Source organism: Alligator mississippiensis, chromosome 1 (assembly GCF_030867095.1).
Source record: "Alligator mississippiensis isolate rAllMis1 chromosome 1, rAllMis1, whole genome shotgun sequence".
NCBI lineage: Eukaryota > Metazoa > Chordata > Crocodylia > Alligatoridae > Alligator > Alligator mississippiensis.
Genome location: NC_081824.1, coordinates 414573260 through 414593702, shown reverse-complemented (window position 1 = coordinate 414593702; position 20443 = coordinate 414573260). Strand labels below are relative to the sequence as shown.

Genomic DNA, 20443 nt, shown 5'->3' with positions numbered 1-20443 from the left:
CTCTCGCTCTCCAGGACCCTGTCCAGATCTTATACTTATCCAGTACTCTCTCCACCCACATCACACTCTGTACTTGTCTCTCCACCCATCTCTCCACGTCCTCTTTTTCCAACTCATCATTAAACATTCTCAAAAAGAGGACTCACTCTCTCTCTCCTGTTTCGAACCGTAGCCCTTTTAATTTCCCTTCTTTCGTTAGCTTCCCTTGCCTTTCCCAAAACTCCTCATAAGCTTTCCTGTTCCAAAAAGTTAACCCCCACACTTTATAATTTTCATGCGCGATCACAACACTCAGATCCCGCGGGTTTAAGCCAATGTCTCTAAACAACACTTTTTCCATAAACTCAGTCCTCGTGAGCCAAGTTGCTCCTTCAAAGCCCTCCTTCAGTAGAAAAACTTTTGCTCGTAGTTTCACTTGCCTTTGGGGGTCTTCCTTGCTCCACCATGGCTCCTGCTGCTCATCCTCTGACTCAGCCGCTCTCCTCTTCTCCTCCGATGTCTCTCCTCCACCTATTGTCTCCTGCTCCCGGTGATTCCCTTTCTCATCTGCCGCCAGCTCTCGCTCCTTCCAGCTGCTCTCGTCCTGCTTCCGCTTCCGTCCCGCCACCACCGTCGTCCACATGCTCTGCTCCCTTTCGATCAGCTCGCCATTCTCCCACACCATCTCCGTTTGAGGCTCCATGGCTCCTCTCTCGATCTGCTCCGCTGTCGCCTGTTGCTCTGCTCTCATCTGCTTCGCAGCACCACTGCCGTCGCTATTCGATCTCCATTTTCCTCCTGGGGCTGGGAGGCTCGGCCCAGCTGCCGCTGCTTCGCTCCTGCCGCCGCCGCAGCAGGAGCCTCGCCAAGAGACCAGATTGACTTTTATTAGTAGATGGTAAGGATGGTATATCCAAAAAAGATGACAAAGCCGATAGGGAAATACAGAACGCCTGGGCGAGGGACTAACAGTAGAACTAATTGACTTTTATTAGTAGATGGTAAGGATGGTAAATCCAAAAAAAAGATGACAAAGCCGATAGGGAAATACAGAATGCCTGGGCGAGGGACTAACAATAGAAGGATGGGGGTGAGGTTGGGAACGCACCTAGGTTACATGCAACTACACTTGATCTTAGCCAAAAGGCCAAGAAGCGATACCCCCAACCCCTCGGAAACCTCGGCGCCCCCAAGGGCATCCTCCCCCACCACACAGCAAGCTGTCACACGGGGCCCTCCGCTCACAGTCGTCACCTGCAGCCTCTGGCCCCGCAAACCTACGGAAAAGCCCTCCTGCAGTATCAACAGGTCGGAGGCACCCACCCACCCACCCTCATAGACCAAAGCCCCCCCCATCCATGCCCTCTCAACACTTCCCTGTCTCTCATCTCCTCCTCGCTGGCCAACCGAGACAAGAGATGATTTGTGCAAAGCCTGAGCGAGTAATGATGACAACAGCGTCTCACATTAACCCTCTCCTGCCGCACACGGCGCTCCTCCATCCCTGCTCCCTCCAGCAGCAGCAACCCCCTTAGCGGACACAGGCACATTGGGAGCCCTTCTCAAAGGGGCAGGCATCCAAAGGGCAGGTGCTGATCCCTGAGGGGGAATGCGCCCCACTGCTCTGTGTGACTGTGCTTAGTGGCCAAGTGTGAAGGTGCTTCAGTTGTGGTTGAGCACCCTTCATCACTGCGTGTGAACCCACCCAGTTGTATTTGAACGGGAACACCCTTAATTGTTCCCTGTGAAGGAGCTGAGGATGACTGAAATGGAGCAAAACCTTTCCTTCCCATTTCGTGTGCGGCGCCTCTCCTTTGCTTCATCTCAGTTGTTCTCAGCTAGCTCACAGCTAACAACTAGAACGGGGTTGCACATGGATGCGCTTCACTGTTTCTGTGCACACACTTAGTTGTGTGTCAGTGGACATCCCTGTTGCGTGCAAATGCACTTAATCACTCAGCGTGAACACCGAATGCGAACGCACTTTAACAGTTGCGCAGGCACAAGCCGATGGCCTTCAATGCAGAGAAGTGTAAGGTGCTGCAGCACCTTGGCAGGAAAAACCCCCAGCACACGTACAGGCTCGGCACTGCTACGCTCGCTAGCACCATGACCGAAAGGGACTTGGGGGTCTTGACTGGGCACAAGATGAATATGAGCCACCAATGTGACACCGTGGTTGGCAAAGCTAACCAAACTCTGGCGTGCATCCACCGACGCATCTCAAGCAAAAGCAGGGAAGTCATCCTCCCACTTTACTCGGCCCTCGTGAGACCGCAGCTGGAGTAATGCATCCAGTATTGGGCCCCCCCACTTCAGGAAGGGCGTGGAGAAGCTTGAGAGAGTCCAGAGGAGAGCCACTCGTATGATCCAAGGCCTGGAGAGAAGGCCACACGAGGAGAGGCTGAGGGACTTGGGACTCTTCAGTCTGGAGAAGAGAAGGCTCAGGGGGGACTTGGTGGCAGCCTACAATTACATAAGAGGGGTACATCAGGACCTGGGAGAACAGCTGTTCAACAGAGCTCCACAAGGGATAACAAGATCTAATGGCCATAAACTCCAGGAAGGCCAATTTAGACTAGATATAAGAACATTTATTTACGGTGCGTGTCCAGGGTCTGGAACAAACTCCCCCCAGAGGTGGTGCAAGCACCTACTCTGGATTCCTTCAAAAAACAGGTGGCTATATTTCTTGCTGGGGTCACCTGATCCCAGCTGACTTCCCGCCTATGGCAGGGGGGCTGGACCCAATGATCTCTCGAGGTCCCTTCCAGCCCCTAAAGTCTACGAAATCTATGAGAATGATTTGAAGGTGGCAACGCCTTTCCAGTTTGGGGTGTGGAGCCTCTGCTTTGCCTCATTCGAATCCTCCTCAGCGTGCTCGCACCCAGCCAGCAGAACGGAGCCACTGCTCCCCTTTGGAAAAGGTCCCCTTTTCCTCCTTTTCCCTCAGCTGTCACAAGCAGCCCCTGGTCCCAGGAACCTGGGGAAAAATCCCTCTCGCAACGGTACCCTCTGATGGGGTCCACAGCACTAGCATCTGCCCTGCTCATGTATCCCAAAGGCCCCCTGATTCCTGCCCCCTCAACACTTCCCTGCCTCTCGCCTCCTGGCTGGCTGAGTGAGGACAGGAAAGGAGATGGGGACGGAGAGGGAGATGCTCAGGATGTGCATAAAGGCAGCCGAACGTCCCAGCGTGATGACGACAGCCTGACTTTAACCCTCCCCTGGCAAGGGGGACATGCCTCTGGCTGCCCTCTCCGCAGAACCGCACGTGTGGCTTCTGCCCGGCCCTACTTCCTCCAGGAGTACACGCGGCGCGAGCAGGGGACCGACCTTAGACAGGGACCCCGCGCCAACTGGAAGGCGGTGTCAGTAAAGTGCTCGTTAAATACACAGCCAGAACTGACAGTCAGAAGTTCTTCAGCGGGACCAGAGGCTGCCAGTATTCCTGTTGCAAATGCTACGGCACTGGCAGCACTGTAAGCAGTGCCCGTGAAATGCCCAGTGCTGTCTGCGATGACACCGGTCCGGAAACTGACTTTTAGGCGCCTTGGAGATACGTGGACCTTGTCAATTCAGGGGCTGCTAGCGAATGTAACAACAACAAAAACAAAAATTGTGGTGCTGGTCATATTCTTTGTCAGACACTCAGAAAAGTCGCAAGTTACTACACCTTACAGAGAAGTGCTGACCCACCCTGTTACTTACTGAGAACAAATCATGGCAGAAAAATCTGGTCTCCCCAAAATTCTAGGCCCAATTCAGAAATATGGAAAAAAAAGCTAAGAAAAGTTTGTAGTATAAATAAAAGTAGCACCTACTCTGAATTCCTTCAAAAAACAGCTGGATTTATTTCTTGCTGGGGTCACTTGATCCCAGCTGACTTCCCGCCTATGGCGGGGGGGCTGGACCCGACGATCTCATGAGGTCCCTTACAGCCCCTAACGTCTATGAAATCTATGAAAAGTACAAGGTCTAAGGATATGCGGTGCAAGAGGTGCTTTTGAAATGTAAATTGAGGAACTCACCGTGCTGCGTATATGAAAGCAGGATTATCTGCATGAAGTAACCTTGCTTTACCTCTGGGATCATCCAAACCTCTACTTCGTAACCTACGAGCTGTTAAATCAGGGAGTAAGAAAAGGTAGACCTCATGAGAACTAAAAAGAATGCAGATGCTGTCACGCTCATTACCAAGTAAGTGTTTGCACATTAAGAATACCTCCAAATCTATGCCAGTTTGCCAGATTGCATCCTTTTTTAATGATACGCATTAAAATACATACAATTAAAGCTTAACTTTTATAACCACACATCACGTAGCACAGGGATTTTCAACCTTTTTTAATCAGCGTACCCCCAGCAGCTGGACGCAGAGCGGAGGTGGGGGGAGGGGGGTTCATGCCGCGCGGCTGGACTAGGAGAGGCGGTGGCACAGGGTGGTGGGTGGCGGCGGTGGCTGCCATGTGCAAGCTCCCCACTCCCACACCGGCCAGCCATCTGGGCAGCACCTGTGCAGCCAGCAGAGGGGTGCCGTTGCCCTCGCCCCCCCCCCCTTCCCTCCCAGCCCTGCTCCTGGGAAGCGGCAACGCGGGGTGGTGGGTCGTGATGCTCCGTCCCTGCCCGCCCGCGCATACCCCCTAGGAGAGCATTCCCAAGTACTCCCTGGCAACCCCTGACAGTAGCATACAAATGGGGAAGCAGGAAGTATCAGCATTTCTCCATGGGCACGTCTACACGTGCCATTAGGGGGCAGCAATACACTGCAGAGCTTATTGCTCCCGGGAAACTCCCAGGCACACCCGGAACACAGCACATGGAGCCGGGTCACAGCAGTCCCGGCTGGCACGGGGCCCCGGGGGTCAGCCTGCCAGCCCAGAGCTGCTCAGGCCGGGCTCAATGTGCGTCAGTGCTGGGGCTAGCAGGCAGGCATCGCCAGCACTGAAGCACCCTCGCGCCCCAGCCAGCAGGTTCGGAGTCTACACATGCACTGCTGAGCGGAAAAAAACATGAAAGAAGATTTTACAAGTACTACCCTGCTGCGGAGTTGATTTGTTCCGTGCACCCTAATAGGGCCGCATGCGTAGACCTCAAGACATTTACTCATTTACTACATAGCGAACTAGTCAACTGCACAGTAAACGTCTCGTGTGGACGCGCCCCATTCCAAGTCCTTTGCTCCAAAGAAAGACAGCACATAAGGAGAGCAAAAGGGTGCAGAAAACCACTGGAGGTCAGCCAGTTACTGTAAAACACAGCCACCCAACTGGGCTGTATGCAGCTCCCAAACTCCCAGTCCAGATGCTGCTCACCCCATCACTCCCCTGCTGCTGCTGCCACAAAGTCCCCCTCCCTATTCCGGCTTCTGCTTCCCCTTCCCACCCCTAAGGCCAAGGCAAAGCAGCACAGTCCTGCCCCAAAGGAGTCTCTGGCTGGGGGAGATGGGGCAGTCAGGAGGACCTGTAGATCCCTTTCGGCTCGTGCAGCGTGTGGCCCAGGGGTCTGCAGACCCTGGCCGCTCAGAAATTGGGCGGCCCTGCTGTAAAACATGATACATTTCAGAAAATCTTTTAAAAACACAACGCACGTATTAAGTAATCAAGAGCACCCATTTCTAACGTGCAACTTCATCGAGTAACCGAAGCATGAGCATCCACCATACTTTTATATGCCGTGGCATCAGGTTTCACCCTGGGGCACGCCTTCAGCCTGTTCATTTAAGGATAGAGTAATTAGCCACGCTAGCCTGGATTCAGGCAGAAAGATTTGCCCTTACTAGACTCGCAAAACCAGGGATGCATCAGCTTTCGCAAGCAGCAGCTTGCTTCATCAAGTGCCGAGAAGCAGCTGCAGGAAGCAAAGCTGCTAAACAGAAAGCAGTGATTAGAATACAAAGGGTAGGGAAGGGGAAGGAAAAGGACAAAGACAGGGGTGCCGCAGGCTCCAGTGACATTTGCAGGGCCCTCTGCTTTCTCCTCCCCTTTCCATTCTAATCGCTGCTCTATATGCAAGTTCTGCTTCCTGTAGTCCCTTCTTAGCATCTGATGAAGTGAGATGAGAAGAGACAGACATGCTCTTCCTTTGCTCCAGGGCCCTCTCTGACAAAGTAAGCTCCCTTTGTCCCCATTTCAGGATAGAGGGCTTCCCTTCATCTTGGTGCCCCATGTGTGGCCAGTATCCCTGGAAAGAGATCATTTTATTGGAACCAGAAGCCAGGGCATGAGACCTTGTGTTTCTGTGAGGAAACCTTTTGGGGTCGTAGAACTCTTTAAGAGGGCTGGTGTCTGTCCTATCATGGAAGATATCCATTCAGTTAAAGTAGGTCTGCCACTAACTGGGCACGTCTACACGAGCCGCCCGCTGCACAATAACCGGTGTTGCCACGCAGTAGTGCCCCGGCACGTTTGTCTAGTGACGCTGACTGTGCATTACTACTGCGCAGTAGCATCACGTCACGGCTCATGCCAGGTGATGCTATTGCGCAGCAGTAATGAGCTACTGCGCAGCAAGCGTCTCGTGTAGACACGGCTTCTCTGGAACAGGAGTTACGGCAATACCTATCCTCACAGGGAGGGCCTCGCTAGAAAAGGGATGCCTTCCAGGATGAGGAACTCGATTGATCCATTCCTGCTTTGAACAGAGAGAGAAAAATTAAATGCTGTTAAAGGCAAACTGTCTAAAAAGATGCACAAGGTGGAAAGATGCAGAAGGTCCAGGGATTATGGTGTGCTGGTAAAGAGTGCTCCAAATTGATAACAGACTTAAAGACTGCAGGTAACTAGAGAAACTAGCCCAAATACAGAGTCAAGTGACTGAGTTTACAGCAGGCTGTGACTATAACAGAGGCTTCCCTAATTAATTATGCTTGGCAACCCATGAAAAATTGCAGAACAAGACCTTCAAAATTTAAAAACTGAACTTGATGAAACTAATGCTTCCACTTGGATCGAGCTACAAAAACAGGAAAATACTGACTATGAATCATCAGGTACATGAGATGAAAATTGCTAGCTTAAAAAATCAACTCCAAGCCAAGCAGGGTGGATAAAAATCAACAATTAAAAAAATTAAATTAAAAAACAGATTTTTTAAATTTAATTGTATTTTTTGTTAAGATGCTTTAAAAATAAAAAACCCTATATAAAGATAGTTGTAGTTAAGTTATGTTAAAGCTCAAAGATATCATCATGGAACAGAGATTATAACTTCTAATTATATACTATTTGAGACTATATATTCATGTAACCTTTTTAGAAAAGTTTTATAAATAGGTCACAACAGGCCATGCACTATCTTAGGGGATTCCCAGAGGCTCCTGCATAGATTAGTAAAGATTAAAGGAAACCACTGTACCCAATGGGACTCAGTGCTTCATCTAGAAGATCCCATTAAGCGTATCTCCAGATATAAGAGCCTTGTTAACAGCAGTATATGGAGCTGAGAGATAACAGACCTGATTACCTACCCGTCAGCCCGGTTGTCTCTCTGCAAGTTTGCGTACAGAGGGAAGCCTTTACCTCTCTCTAAAAGTGCAAAGTTTCAAGATGTTAAATGAATTGAGGATTGTTAGGGGTGTGGAGTAGATCTGGACAAGGAGGAGGAGTCTGGAGATAAATCTAAGGACGGAGGGGCAGTAGAAACAAAAGAGAAACATTTTGAGCAGAACATTTCAGAAGTCTTGAGGGATACGTTTCTGAGTACAGCCCCTCCATTGATTTGAGATATAGCGAGGGAATGGTATGGTGGAAGGGAAAACCTATCAAGAAAAATTCACTTTTTGTAGAAAGCAGTGATTAAATTGAGGCTTCCTGACCAGTGATTTAAATCACTATTTAAATTGATTTGATTTAAATCAAACCCACCCTGAAGCCAAGTAGGGAGTGGTGGCAGCAGTAAAATCCAAACCTCCTCTCAGTGGCCTATGGGGACAAGAACAACGGGACGCTGATCCTAATCGGCCCTGGCTGAGACAGGATTCAGAAACTGAACCTGATCCTTACAGAGGAGCTGGCTGGGATGATGTCATTCACTCTAAAAAATCGGGATTCCTACCCCCCCAGCCTTTTATTCTGGGATCCTACAGAGGTACATGCCCATTTCCCTCCCTCCCCCAAATACCTGTGAAGAACTGAGATAACACTTCTGCTGGGACAACTGGGACTAATTCATGGTAATTTTCATTCAAGACCAGAGATAAACACCTTGTCTGTGTTTAGCCTTAGGTACTTACTGGGGCTATTGTCTCAAGAAGGGTGTTTGTGCCCGAAAGCCTGAAAAGAACAATTTTCCCAACTACTTAGCTGGTCTGAGAAGAGATACCACATTTAGCCAAAGAAGCTTGTCTGCCTATTGTCTCACTATAGAATTTTTTCCCCCCTACTATTTAGTTCGTCTCTTAAGAGAGATCACCTCTAACCCAAGAGTTTTGTTTGTCTATATTGTCTCACCATGCCTTTGCAGAGCCTGGAGCTTTAGCTGGCAGAAGAGGTTCTGTAGGGGGGTTGAGTGGATTTGCACCTAATACACTAACCAAAGTGTGGCTGTATGTCCACCCACCTACCAGAGGTTTTGTCAGCATAGCTCCAGCAGAATGACGCTGTCAAAAAGTGGGATGCAGAGAATGGGGAGAAAATGCAGATTTACGTGGTCTCTGGATTCCACAAGCTCAAAACGCACAATCTTACTTCAAGACCTTTGAGCCTAGCTGGTATCCAGGTTCACAGGTTTTTATATAACGTGTAAAGCACAGCATAAGCCTCAATCTGCACATCCCACAAACACGAAACTTTATGAAGCCATCCCATTTTTCAAGGGTAGATAGGACGACGGTACTGAGAGTTCTTTGCTTGAATGTCAAAAGTTACTTAAAGAGAAAAATAGTTCCTTACCAGACAAGCTTTCTTTTTGCAGAGATCACGTCCGCTGTTCCTTGCTGAGAAGAAGGCAGGGCAGGGTGGCCCACTGAAGACTAACCGGTTCAGTGAGGGATCAGTTTTCCTTCTTGGGATGCAAACAATGGACTTGCAGAAAGCAAGGGTTCTAAATAGAAGGTAACTGAAATACAAATGAGAGAGAGAGCGAGAGAGAGAGTAAGGTAGACTGAATAGGTCAGTAGAAAAACAGGGCAATTAGCCCATAGAAGGACAGAGGGTTATAAAAGGAAGTACAGGTAATGGGATACAAATTCATCCATGGTTTTTATCTTTTGTTAAGACTGGTCCCCCAATATGGATCAGTACTCTTTTCTCACGTAACAAGACACACTATTTCTGCTTAACATGCATAGTCACAGACTTTTTATACTTTCGTTTACCAAACACCACCGTTTTCATGTATCTTTAACAATGCGACCTCCCATGCATCCTTTATCTCCCTTCTTGGACAAGCCTTTGCTCGAAGAAGGTAGTGTTGAGGTGATGTTGTTGCTGTGATGGTCCAGGAAACATGCAAGAGGCAAGAATTCTTGTGGGCGATGTCTTTTATTGGACCAACTACATGGCTGGACATAGGCAAGGTTTGGGGCATCACAGAACCCTCCATCAGGCTTCTGGGAGAGACGCAGACACGGCAGAACCAAGTAGCAGATGGAACAAATGCTTGTGTAAATCCTCCACGTGTAAATAAAAACAGGATGCAAGATAAATGCTCAGGTAGCCAGCATGCAGGAAAGATGCAGCAAAAACCTCAAAAAGCAAAAACAGGAAGGAGATGGATCAGGAGGGTCCTTACCACTTGTGAAGTGCTGAGGTTAGGGAGTTATCTGGTAGATCGCAACCAACCAGGAAGCCACTGTCCCTGGTACCTAGCGCCCAATAGGCTCATGAACTTCTGGCACCAGGCTGGTCTTGTAAAGATGCAGGAGTAGATTTCCTTTGAGCACTAGAAGTGTGAGATCAGTTTTCAAATACGGGTTTTAACTATTTCAAATTCACTCTTAAGTATTTCAAAATGTAACAGTATAGCAAAGTTTATAACCATCACAAATGAGTATAATGAAGTCACCACAAGAATTCTTGCCTGAAGAACAAATTTACCACCACCAGATATTAACTGCCTTTCCAAAGGACCCACAACCATTCCTCTGCAAAAGAGGCTACAACCCCAAACCCTCCTGTTGTACACGTCAGGCTAGTAATCAAAGATCAGGCAATCATGACAATGCTTTTGTAGATTCTCTTACCTGGCCAGGTTCTGCTATTGGGTGGGAACTGCCCAAACAAGCACACTGTTATTCTGCTTTAGGGTTGTTGGTTGTAGCCGTGTTGGTCTAAGGACATAGGCAGACAAGGTTCTTTGGGTAAATGTGATATCTTTTATTAGACCAACTAATTTATTTAGTTGATCTATTTATATAGTTGGTCTAATGCAAGAGTCGGCAACCCCCCGCACGCGAGGCCATTTTGCTTGGCACGCCACCGCCAGCCCGGGCTCTAGGCAGCTGCTGCCAGCCACGGAGCCCGGGCTCCTCCCAGCAGGTGGTTGGGAGGCTACAAGCCCTGCTGCAAGCAGCCCGGGCACCATGGCTGGCAGCAGCTACCCCAGAGCCTGGGCCGGCTGCAGCCAGGAGGCTGCAAACAGCTGCTGCCTCCCTGCCCTGGCCCCGACGGGCACGGTGCCAGCACCTGCTGCCTTCCCAGAGCCCGGGGCCGGGAGACAGCTGGGGCCAGGGCAGGGAGGCAGCAGCTGTTTGCAGCCTCCCGGCTACAGCCTGCCCAGGTTCTGGGTAGCTGCTGATAGCCATGGAGCCCGAGCTGCTCCCAGCAGGTGGCTGGGAGGATGCAAGCCCTGCCGCAAGCAATCCAGGACCCAGCCCTGGGCTCCGGGGAGGCAGCCGGTGCCGGTGATGCTCCCCACCGTGCTGCCCTCCTGCCACCTCTGCAGAGCAACGTGTGGAACCCGGTGCGGCAGGGCGCAGCGGGGAGGCGCACGAAAGCTGCCTGCCGCTCCGAGCTCCCCACTGCCCTGGCCACACTTCCCCTACAGGTGGGGGCAGCAGCGAGGGGCACAAGCCTGCACTGCTGCCCTCGTGCACACAGGGGAAGTATAACCAGGGCAGTGCGGCGCTTGCAGCAGCAGGCAGCTTCTCTGCGCGGCTCTTCCATGCGCTACCGCTCCAGGTCACGCACGCTGCGCTTCCGGCCCTGCTGCCCTCCCCTGGGCCCTCTGGAGTGTTGTGCCCTTCACTGCTGCCCCCACCTGCAGGGGAAGCGTGGCCAGGGCAGCGGGGAGCTCGGAGCGGCAGGCAGCTTTCGTGAGCTGCCCTGCCGTGCTGGGTTCCTCACATTGCTCTGCAGAGATGGTGGGGGAAGGCAGCACAGCGGGGAGCATGAGCCCGCAGTGCACACCCGCGCTGTCCCTCACACAGCTCTGGGCGGCACAGGCCCCCCCTCCCGTCCCCCGGGAGTGCACGCTGCTACCGGGAGACAGCCCCAACCAAGCCCACAGCAGAGAGCAGCAGTGGGGGAGCTGGCTCCTGCTCCTGCTCCTGCTGCAGCAGCCAGTGCCTTCTGTTGGGGGCAGGAGGCTGCGGACCTGGGTCCCTGGCCCCATAGCCCTGGCAGCTGGGGGTCCCCTCCGGCAGGGCTGGGGGCAGGGGCTTTGGGTGGGGGGCAAGGGGCATGAGCAGGGCTGGGGGGCTGTTGTGGGGGGACCCGCACAAAACAAGTACACAAGAGCAAAGGTAGCATCCAAAGTTCTAATTATTGTCACCAGGTTTACAATTTTTAGAAAATTTGGTATTTACCATATAAAGGCAACATTTATGATTATTAACTCTACTAATATGCAGTGCCTCCTGCCATGTTCCCCCGGCCTTGTTTTGTTTTTCTGGCATGCCGGCACTCTGGCACCTTCCAAGGTAGACACTGTGGTTTTTTCGGCACTCCGGCCAAAAGACATTGCCTACCCCGGTCTAATAAAAGATATCACATCTACCCAAAGAACCTTGTCTGCCTTTCATTCTGCAGCATTTACAGGCCTGTCCCAGCATGCTTGCAGAAACTGGGTACTTGCCATTGAGTGCAGAACTCATTGTTCCTCCCCACCTTTTCTTAGTTTGCTAAATCCACCAACAACCGCATTTTTCTGTAAAAACAAGTCTTGACTTTTAGCGGGGTGAAGAGGTAAAAGTGAGAGAAGCTCAGAAAACAATACAGTGGTAAATATTCCCAAATTTAACAACAGTGTAGCTAAGTTTATAACCATCACAACGATGTATAATGAAGTCACCAAGAATCAGGAACTATTTATGCCTGCATTTATATTTTTAAAACCTTGGCTTGAATTTTTCCTTTTACTTCAACTTGCCCCTATAAGAAGAGAAAATCAGTTACCTCATGCGAAGTAAGTCAGCGTTTCCAAAACCGTCAACAAAAGAATACACAAATTCAATCACATCTGTATGTTTTACAACCAGAGCTATGTTAATTCTATTCTAATCGTTTTAAACATTCCTAAAAGCCCAAACAAAGCAATGAACCTAGCTGGGATGACGTAATTCATTCTAAAAATCAGGATCCTTATGAGCCATGTGCAAATGGCTCCAGTTAGAACAAGAAACATGCCTAAAAGGGAATAGTTATCAAGATCAGTGGCATGTAACTAGAAAGGAAGAAATAAATGAGACCTTACTGAAGAAGGAGTGAGACATGCACTAGAAAATCTGGGGACATTAGATAAAAAGAACACATAGAACTTTATCCACGCATTTTCTTGAGAGGCAAGCTCTGAGGGATAGACCTTGGGAGATCAGAGGAAAGCTTTAAAAAGAGCTATGGGTCCTTACTGGGAAGGATAAGACCACAGGTTCAAGACTAAAGATGGAATAAGCATCAGAGCTCTAACACAAGGGATTATAAACTCTGTCTATGCTGTAGATGGAGGACTAGTTTCTCTTGGTAAGGTCAAACAGTGTCTACAAGGGCACCGGCTACGTATGCAGACAGACTGTAATGTGGCAACAACTACGCTCACTCACCAGAATGATGGACAAAAACAATTGCAGTGACGTGGGGTTGTATAAAACAAATGCTCTTTAGTGGGACGCATCCAGCCACGAAGACAAAAGTCCCAATGGTCGCTGATTCTACAAATGCCTATAACGAAATTATTAGGACAATAACTAATGCATGGAATTGGAGTATGAGATATCAAAAGTGTCAAGTCTGGCAAAGTGGCTGCAGTAAAAGGAGAGGGACCAGGGAAATTAGAGAAAGGAAGTCTTAAAAAGGGACCATATCAGGGAGAACTTTTTAAAAGACTGAAACAGTACTGAGAGGGTTGTGACAACTGGCCATACTGGAAAAATATGCTTTGAGTTGGCAAAACAGAAGCATATCCAGTCAGGAAAACCCTGGGAAAAACAACAATCAAGAATAGGTGGAACACAGACAAGAACAAGTATCGAAAGAGGAAAAAATAACGAAGTTACAACAGTCCAAACCTACTGCTCTCTACCTAACAGCAACGACAGGGTCATTCCTCCAGTACCCCAGGGGAATTAAAATTTAACACAGACCCCTAGGAGCACCCCAACATAATGAGCAATGTTTGAAGAAGTCAGCTACCCATGCTTGTGGATGCAGGGGCATCCACTAGTGTTTTATGTGTAGCAACTAATTATGAAGTTGTCCCAGACATCAAAGAAACCTGGCAATTGGTAGGAAGGAACCAGGATCCAGTGGTTCATCTGAAAAGGTCCCTTCCACAGGACAAAGCCCCACAGAAGTAAATGGAAAAGAAATTGAAGTCAACTTTGATAAGCAATTAGTAAAAGAAACATTGGCATTTTAGGGGTAGATAACCTTACAAAATTAGGAGCAATAACTGATATTCCTAGAAAAATATTCCAACTTGAAAATGAAGAAAGTCAGTTGAATTGTTTTATAGAGATCTTCACTGGGTCTTCCCAATAAAAGATGTAACCCCTCCTGTAAAGGAAGGCAATGGGCAGGAATGCCCCGCTTAGCGCTCTTAATTGGTTCCTGAAAAAACGAGTGTTAAGCAAAACGAGAGTTAAGTAAAACCGAAAGTATTTGGCGGCCCAAGATGGCGACCGCAATTGTTTTTAATGACCCAAGACGGCGACCGCGAGCGTTACAACGAAACTCGCTGAGCGGTAAGTGAAATCAGGTATCAATTTCAAATGAGTGTTATAGCGAAACAGCGCTAAATGAAACAGCGTTAAGTGGGGGTTGCCTATATCAGTTTCCTGACCTCTGGGTTAAGCGCAAACAAGATTGTGGAACAGTCAGACTAGAAATCCCCACTGAAGAGTCAACTTCTCCTTTCCAAAAACAATACAAACTGTCACCAGAGGTGGAATTCGGAATCAGAGAGGTCAAAACGCATCTGGAAAAGCAGGGAATCATTAAGAAAACAGTTAGTAAAACCAGTTCCCCTATCTGGCAGAAAGCGTCCCACAATGCTAATGCGCAGTAGTCTCAAGCTACTGCGCAGTCAGCACCACAGAAAAGCTGGTAATTCTGGTTCCTATGCAGTTATTCAGTACCTGTTTATACATCTACTAAATGACAGCACAGTCATCGTCTCATGTAGATGCGGCCACTGGGAATGTATTTGCTTATGTAGATGACATTCACGTAGGAAGAGCACTTCAAAATAGTAAGGCGATTGTTTAAAACATTGCGAGAAACAGGACTTAAATTATGTAGTAAAAAGGTTCAAATTGCTCAGTCTGAAGAACAATATTTGGGAATTACTTTGAAAAAAGAAGGGAGAATCCCTCAGTCAGATTGGGTTAAATCCATTTTAGAAATGCTCGCTCCCTCCCACACAAAACTGACCTTAAGGGTCTGACGGTCTTTGGGACTCACAGGCTTCATTCTTTAATAGGCAAAAATAGCTAAACCCTCAAATCAGCTCCTTAAAAAAAGGGGGGTGGGGAGTGGAGAGGGAGGAACAGGAAAAGGCTTTTGTTGCTCTAAAGCAGGCTGTTGCAAATGCCACAATGTTTATCAATCCAAATTCACAAAAGCCAGTTATCTTGGAGCGGCATACCTCTAATCAGGCTATGTGTGATGTCTTAATGCAACACCGCAAAGGCAAAGGCAAGCCAGTAGCATTTGCTTCAAAGACTTTATCTGAAGTAGAAATATAATTTTCAAAATGTGAAAAAGCAGCAGTAGCTCTTTATTGAGCACACTCTCATTTTGAATTATTCGTTTTAACACTGTAACAGATCACACGCCTATAATATTTTTAATGACAGGAAAATTAAAGGGAAAATAGCTAATCACAGAATAGCTCATACTAGGAAAAAAATCATCACTTCTGCCTCTTTTGATCGCCCCCTTAATCTCCAAATTTATCATCTTTTTCTGAGCTCTGCAAGGTGGTCAGATCCAGCTCGCCATACTTATCTTGCCTTTCCAATACACAAAACTTTAGTTCTTTTTCTGTCCATTCTCCATGGGTCTCCCCCTAGACCTCTCAAGCCAAACTCCCTCATGCCCCCTTGGCTGACTAGCAATTCTGGGGTGCCTCAGGCAGTGTGTAACCACCTGGCATCCTGCCTCAGCCTGCTTACATCACGGGCCAGCTGGTTCGCTCTCCCAGCTCGCCTGCCATGCCAACATGTTGCTAATGATAAATGTGCAAAGCTGTGCTTGGTTAGCCAGGTTGCCTGTTGCTGTACAGAGGTCTCTTCTCCTGCTTCTCACTTTGGGCCCGGTGATAGCCTGCAAGGAGTCTGTAGGCCTGGCTACGGCCCCCCCTTCCCTCCCGCCCCCGAGTCCTCTTGGTTCTCGGGCCCTTTCTCATAGTTCTTTCAGATCTCGGGTTCTCACAGCCTTCTTGGGCCTTCAACAGCCCCACGGAGTTTATCTGCAGTCCTCAGGCCTGGTTGCAGTCCCAAAGAGTTCAAGCTGTTCTCTTGCAGGTCAGTCCTCTGCAGTCCCATACACAGATCTCCAGTGCCTTCCCCACGCGCTCTCAGTGACTTCCTTCTACCCCTTCGGCCACTCCCAAACCTCTCAGATTTAAACAGCAACACAAACCAACATGCAACATAATATAAACAGTTATTCCTTGACTCCAGCCTCCCCTGAGGTCCTTCTCAGTCTCCGGGCCCATTAGCGGGGTCTGGGCTTATAATGCCCTTGAGCTCTTCACTTCCATCCACCTGACCTCTCTCCCCATAGGCTGCCTCTCACTGGCCTCATTAGCAAAGTCTTTAGGTCAGCTGCAGTCTTTATTCAATTAGCTGCCTGCTGATTATGGCCTAAAGTCCTGAAGCTTGCACTGTCTGGCCACGTTTGCAGTACCAGAGGTAGGGGCAGCAGCTTCCTCCAGAGCCTCTGAGTTTTAGCAGCTCCTACAGTGTCCTATGCCTGCAGCTCCCACTGAGCCCTGGAGCCTGGCAGTGGCTCCCACACAGCCCTGGAGCCTCTTGGTAATATGCAGCCCAGATTGCTCTTAAAGGCATCATACCTTTGGGCCCTCCCTCCATAGTAGGGGTCCCACCCATCTCCTTGCAATTGTTCATCTACTGTTCATCTCTGACATTAGAACATCTGCGGCTCATCATACTTCATCCTGCCAACATTGGCATTTTGACTGCGTCTGTGTCTCAATGCAGGGAGCTCTGGAATTGTCACGCTGGTACCCAATACGATCGGTAAGTATGCACTACGAGAGGAGACCAGTGATATAGCTGAGGCCAGAACTGTTTGGGAATTTCAGATGATCAATAGAGACATCAAATACAAGTCAGGCTGGACACTGATAGATGTTGGCTGATTAACTGGAGATAATCTGGAAATATTCATGTTTAGCTCATTAAAAAGGTTACCTTCCATTCTTTGGTGGAAAAAATGTATTTTCAAATGGTGATTTTGAGATTATTAAGTAATTGGAGAAGTACGACTCATTCATCCATCGTCCTATGTTTTCCACTTTTTCTCCTACAGTAGTACATCAGCAGCTCATCACACTTCATTCCAACATTTGTATTTTGACTGCCTAAGGCAATGAATCAATCACTTGCCATAGACAGTCATAAAAGCATTTTTGTTTGATCAGGTTTTTTTTTAATCTAATAGGGTAATCTATGATTCTGAACACTGTCCTGGGTGATATGAACTGTGAGTGTCCCTATCAGGTAACTCATTATATCTTAGGCTGTACAAGTTTGATTGTAACATAAATTAAATTACTTTGGTAAAACAATGAACCATCCCATAAAATTCCCTAGATATGAGTAACTAGTTTTACCACCGAAAGCTGGCTGTTGCACTACTTTTTAAGTAAAGACTCATTAGTGTTCTGTTTGAAGTGGACAGAGAGGTGGTGGAAACTCCATCCTTGGAGGTTTTAAAAACCTGGCTAGACAAAGCTTTGGCTGGGATGATCTAGTGGGAGGATGGTCTAGCTTTGAGCAGGGGGTTGGACTACTAGAGGACCCCCTAAGGTCCCTTCCAACTCAAACTTTCTGTGATTCTATGACAACTCAGATATTATGGTGATGGGCAAACTGTAAGAACTTGTGGAAAACAGAGGAGAATTGTTGGCAAGAGTCAGACGTTCATTTAATGTAACTTTTTATTGCAAGACAAAAAGGAAAATGTGTTTTAAGAGCTAACTCTATATATAGCCTTTTTAGAATGTTACAGTCCAACAAAAGTCAGATAAACTTAAGTCAATACAGGGCTCTAGAAAAATCTCCTAGAGAGTGGTAAGTCATGTAATACACACTCTTGGTTGTCACCTACCTACCATGCCACACTCGAACCAATAGAAAAGATCAACTAATTGCAGCCTATACTTGAGAAGAACCAGACTTTGACAGAAATATTCCTGCCCTCCCCCCCACACACACATAGAAAGATCCCTGGCCTTCAGACAGCCCCCCAACCTTGCCCAATTCATCATCAGAAGCAAACTTGCCTCTGATAAAGAAGCACCAAATGTGACCTAGCCTTGCAAGACCTGCCAACTCATCCTTACTACCACAATAATCAGTGCTCCCCACAAAAACCTCCAGAATCCACAGATCATACATGTCTATCACAGAATGTCACGCAGCTCATCAAATGCCCCCACCATAACTATGGGGGTGAAACTAGACAAAAACTATGTATCAGAATGAATGACAACTGAAAAAAAGATAAGGGACAGAGACACTAGAACACAGGTAGAACATTTCTCATAAAACAATCTCTTCCTGCCTGACCTCGCAGTTCTCCTGCTTAAGGGAAATTTACAAATCATCTTCAAAAGATGGGCCTGGGAACAAATATCCATCAGCCTTTTAGACACTAAGAACCAGGGATTTAACATAGAAGATGACCTCATGGTCCATAATCTACTTGATACTTGCTAATCTCTGCAATTCACAGGTGATAAAGAACTGAACAACCCTGCTCTCCACTCTTTAGGTTTTTTACTACATCTCTTTTGCCTGTTGGCTATCTGACAATGTCTCTTGTACCCTGCTTTTATTTATATATGGAGTTTTACACAAGCCTTCATTCCATCTGCTATTTCACTCTGCTGTGCCTGCAGTGCCTGCTTCTCTCTGAGAGACCTGAGGAAGGGGACTAGGATACCCCAAAGCTTATCTATATCTAATCCAACCATGCAGGATAAAAAGATATCACTCACAAAAACCTCTTTCCTCTTGCATATTTCCTAGACCCATGCCTACAACTTCATGTCAGTACTGCCAAAAAGATCCATTACTTTTAGAATGTGGAGTTTAAGCTGTAATTGCAAATGGTTTTGTTTTTGTCACCTGTGAACAGAAGAAATCCATCTTGTGAGACAACATCTACTCTCTGCCATACCAAGGGCTAACTGTAATATAAGCAACTATGTCATTTAAGATTTTGCAGTCTATGGTTTGGAGCTTTACATTTCTAAAAGTCTGCTAAAAGCAACTGTCATTCACTGTTCAGCTCAAATGCAGCATCCTAGAGATGACTAGCTCACCAACCTCTCTCTTAGCAACTACCTTTGTATGTTCCTAAAATTAAAACAAGTAAACTGAAAGCATATGGATGCTTGTTGTGAAAGAAAATATACTGTGTGCTCTGATCCAGTCAGATTTCACAAGGTAGCTCAATTGCCAGTATTCAAATTTTTTTTTTAATATTCACTCTTCTGATCGCACTAAACAGCAAACTCCTGTCTTTGTACTCTATCATATATACCTAATATTGTCCTTTACTTTTCTCAAACAACTGGAATTTAATTCATGCCTTTGCAGGTTGGAGTAGCCAATTTGTATATATATGCAGGTTGGAGTAGCCTGATTTGTATATATATGTGTGGTCAGTTCTCTTTAAGGCAACACTAAAGGATCATTACTTTTTTTTTTTTTAAATAATACACTGTACATTATATTGATGTCTCAGAGTCCTGCTGAGCTGATGAGTGAACATTCACTAACTACTGTTTAAGTACTTGGCAAAGTACAAGATACCCAAGCAAACAGTCATTTACAATAAGATTTGCCTACAAAAAGATGTAATATGCAGCATATTTATAGTGTTGCAGCTCCTTCAGCATAACTCCCCATATGAATGCTCGATTCCAAAGTAAAAATAAGGTTTTTTGTATATTTTATACCAAAATTAGCTATAAATAATTACAAAAGCAATGCTATCAGACAATATGGCCAAGTGGGTAAAGTGTTGGCCTTAAGCTCCAATGGGCTTGCTTGTGTGGGTTTGAACTCCACTTCTGGTAGCTGCTGTTTTATTGGGCAGCACAGTTTGAGGAGGAGGTGAGCAGCCCTCAGTGGTGAAAGAACAGGGCAGGGGTGGGGTGGGGTGGGGTGGGCAAAATACAGTTAATGGGGCCGCTAAAAAATTTAGAAAGATGACAGGAGCCAGGGGCAGTAGGACGTAGGGGCTCCTGCAACAGCAACAGCAGGGCCCACCCGGCCTCACCCCTCCAGCCAGAAGCCCCTGCTTAGCCTGTGGGGCTGTTTGTGGCTTCGCTGGCACGTAAAATTCAGGTAAGAAGGGGCAGGGGGGAGGCAGGGGAGGACCGTGGGGATCACCCCAGTCCTGGGGGCTAGGCCGGCTTCTGCTGAGCCTCTGCCCAGCGGGTGGGTAGGAAAGCAGCGGTGGGGGCAGGGGGGGAATGGAAGCAAGTGGTGGGCGGGAGCACAGCAACCTGCACTGGTGTCCCGGGGCCAGCGCCAGCGGGGCCCAGAGCAGGGCGGTAGGAGTGTGGGGTGTGGGCTGTCAGGGGTCTGTGGAGCTGGGCTGGGCTGCACCAGCAGGGAGAAGAGGGAGCTGACCCAGCTCCATAGAGCCCCTGCCAGCAGGGACCCCGTGCTCCTGGTACCCACTCTGGGCCCCGCGCTCCTGCCCAGCTGCTCTTGGCTCCCGCATGCCCGCTCACTCCCAGTGCCCCCGCCCCAGCCCCACAGTACAAGTGGGGACCAGCGCACAGCTGCAACCCCGTGCATTTGTTGCAGGGGCTTGCTGTGTTT

The 20443-nt window shown here is 48.0% G+C and overlaps 1 protein-coding gene across 5 annotated transcripts in view; it reads right to left on the bottom strand.

Moving 5' to 3' along the window:
* The window catches only part of LOC109286380 (uncharacterized), a 74651-nt gene that overhangs the window by 21188 nt on the left and 33020 nt on the right, over positions 1 to 20443 (bottom strand). For 4 of the 5 annotated variants that reach the window (XM_059730010.1, XM_059729974.1, XM_059730069.1 and 1 more), the window contains 2 exons: positions 9712 to 9861; positions 8871 to 9036 (listed from right to left, as the gene is read on the bottom strand). The gene's annotated coding sequence lies outside the window, so the exon portion shown is untranslated. Of the gene's footprint in view, positions 1 to 8870; positions 9037 to 9711; positions 9862 to 10162; positions 10542 to 20443 lie in introns of those variants that run through there. The other variant, XM_059730099.1, reaches the window with a different exon arrangement.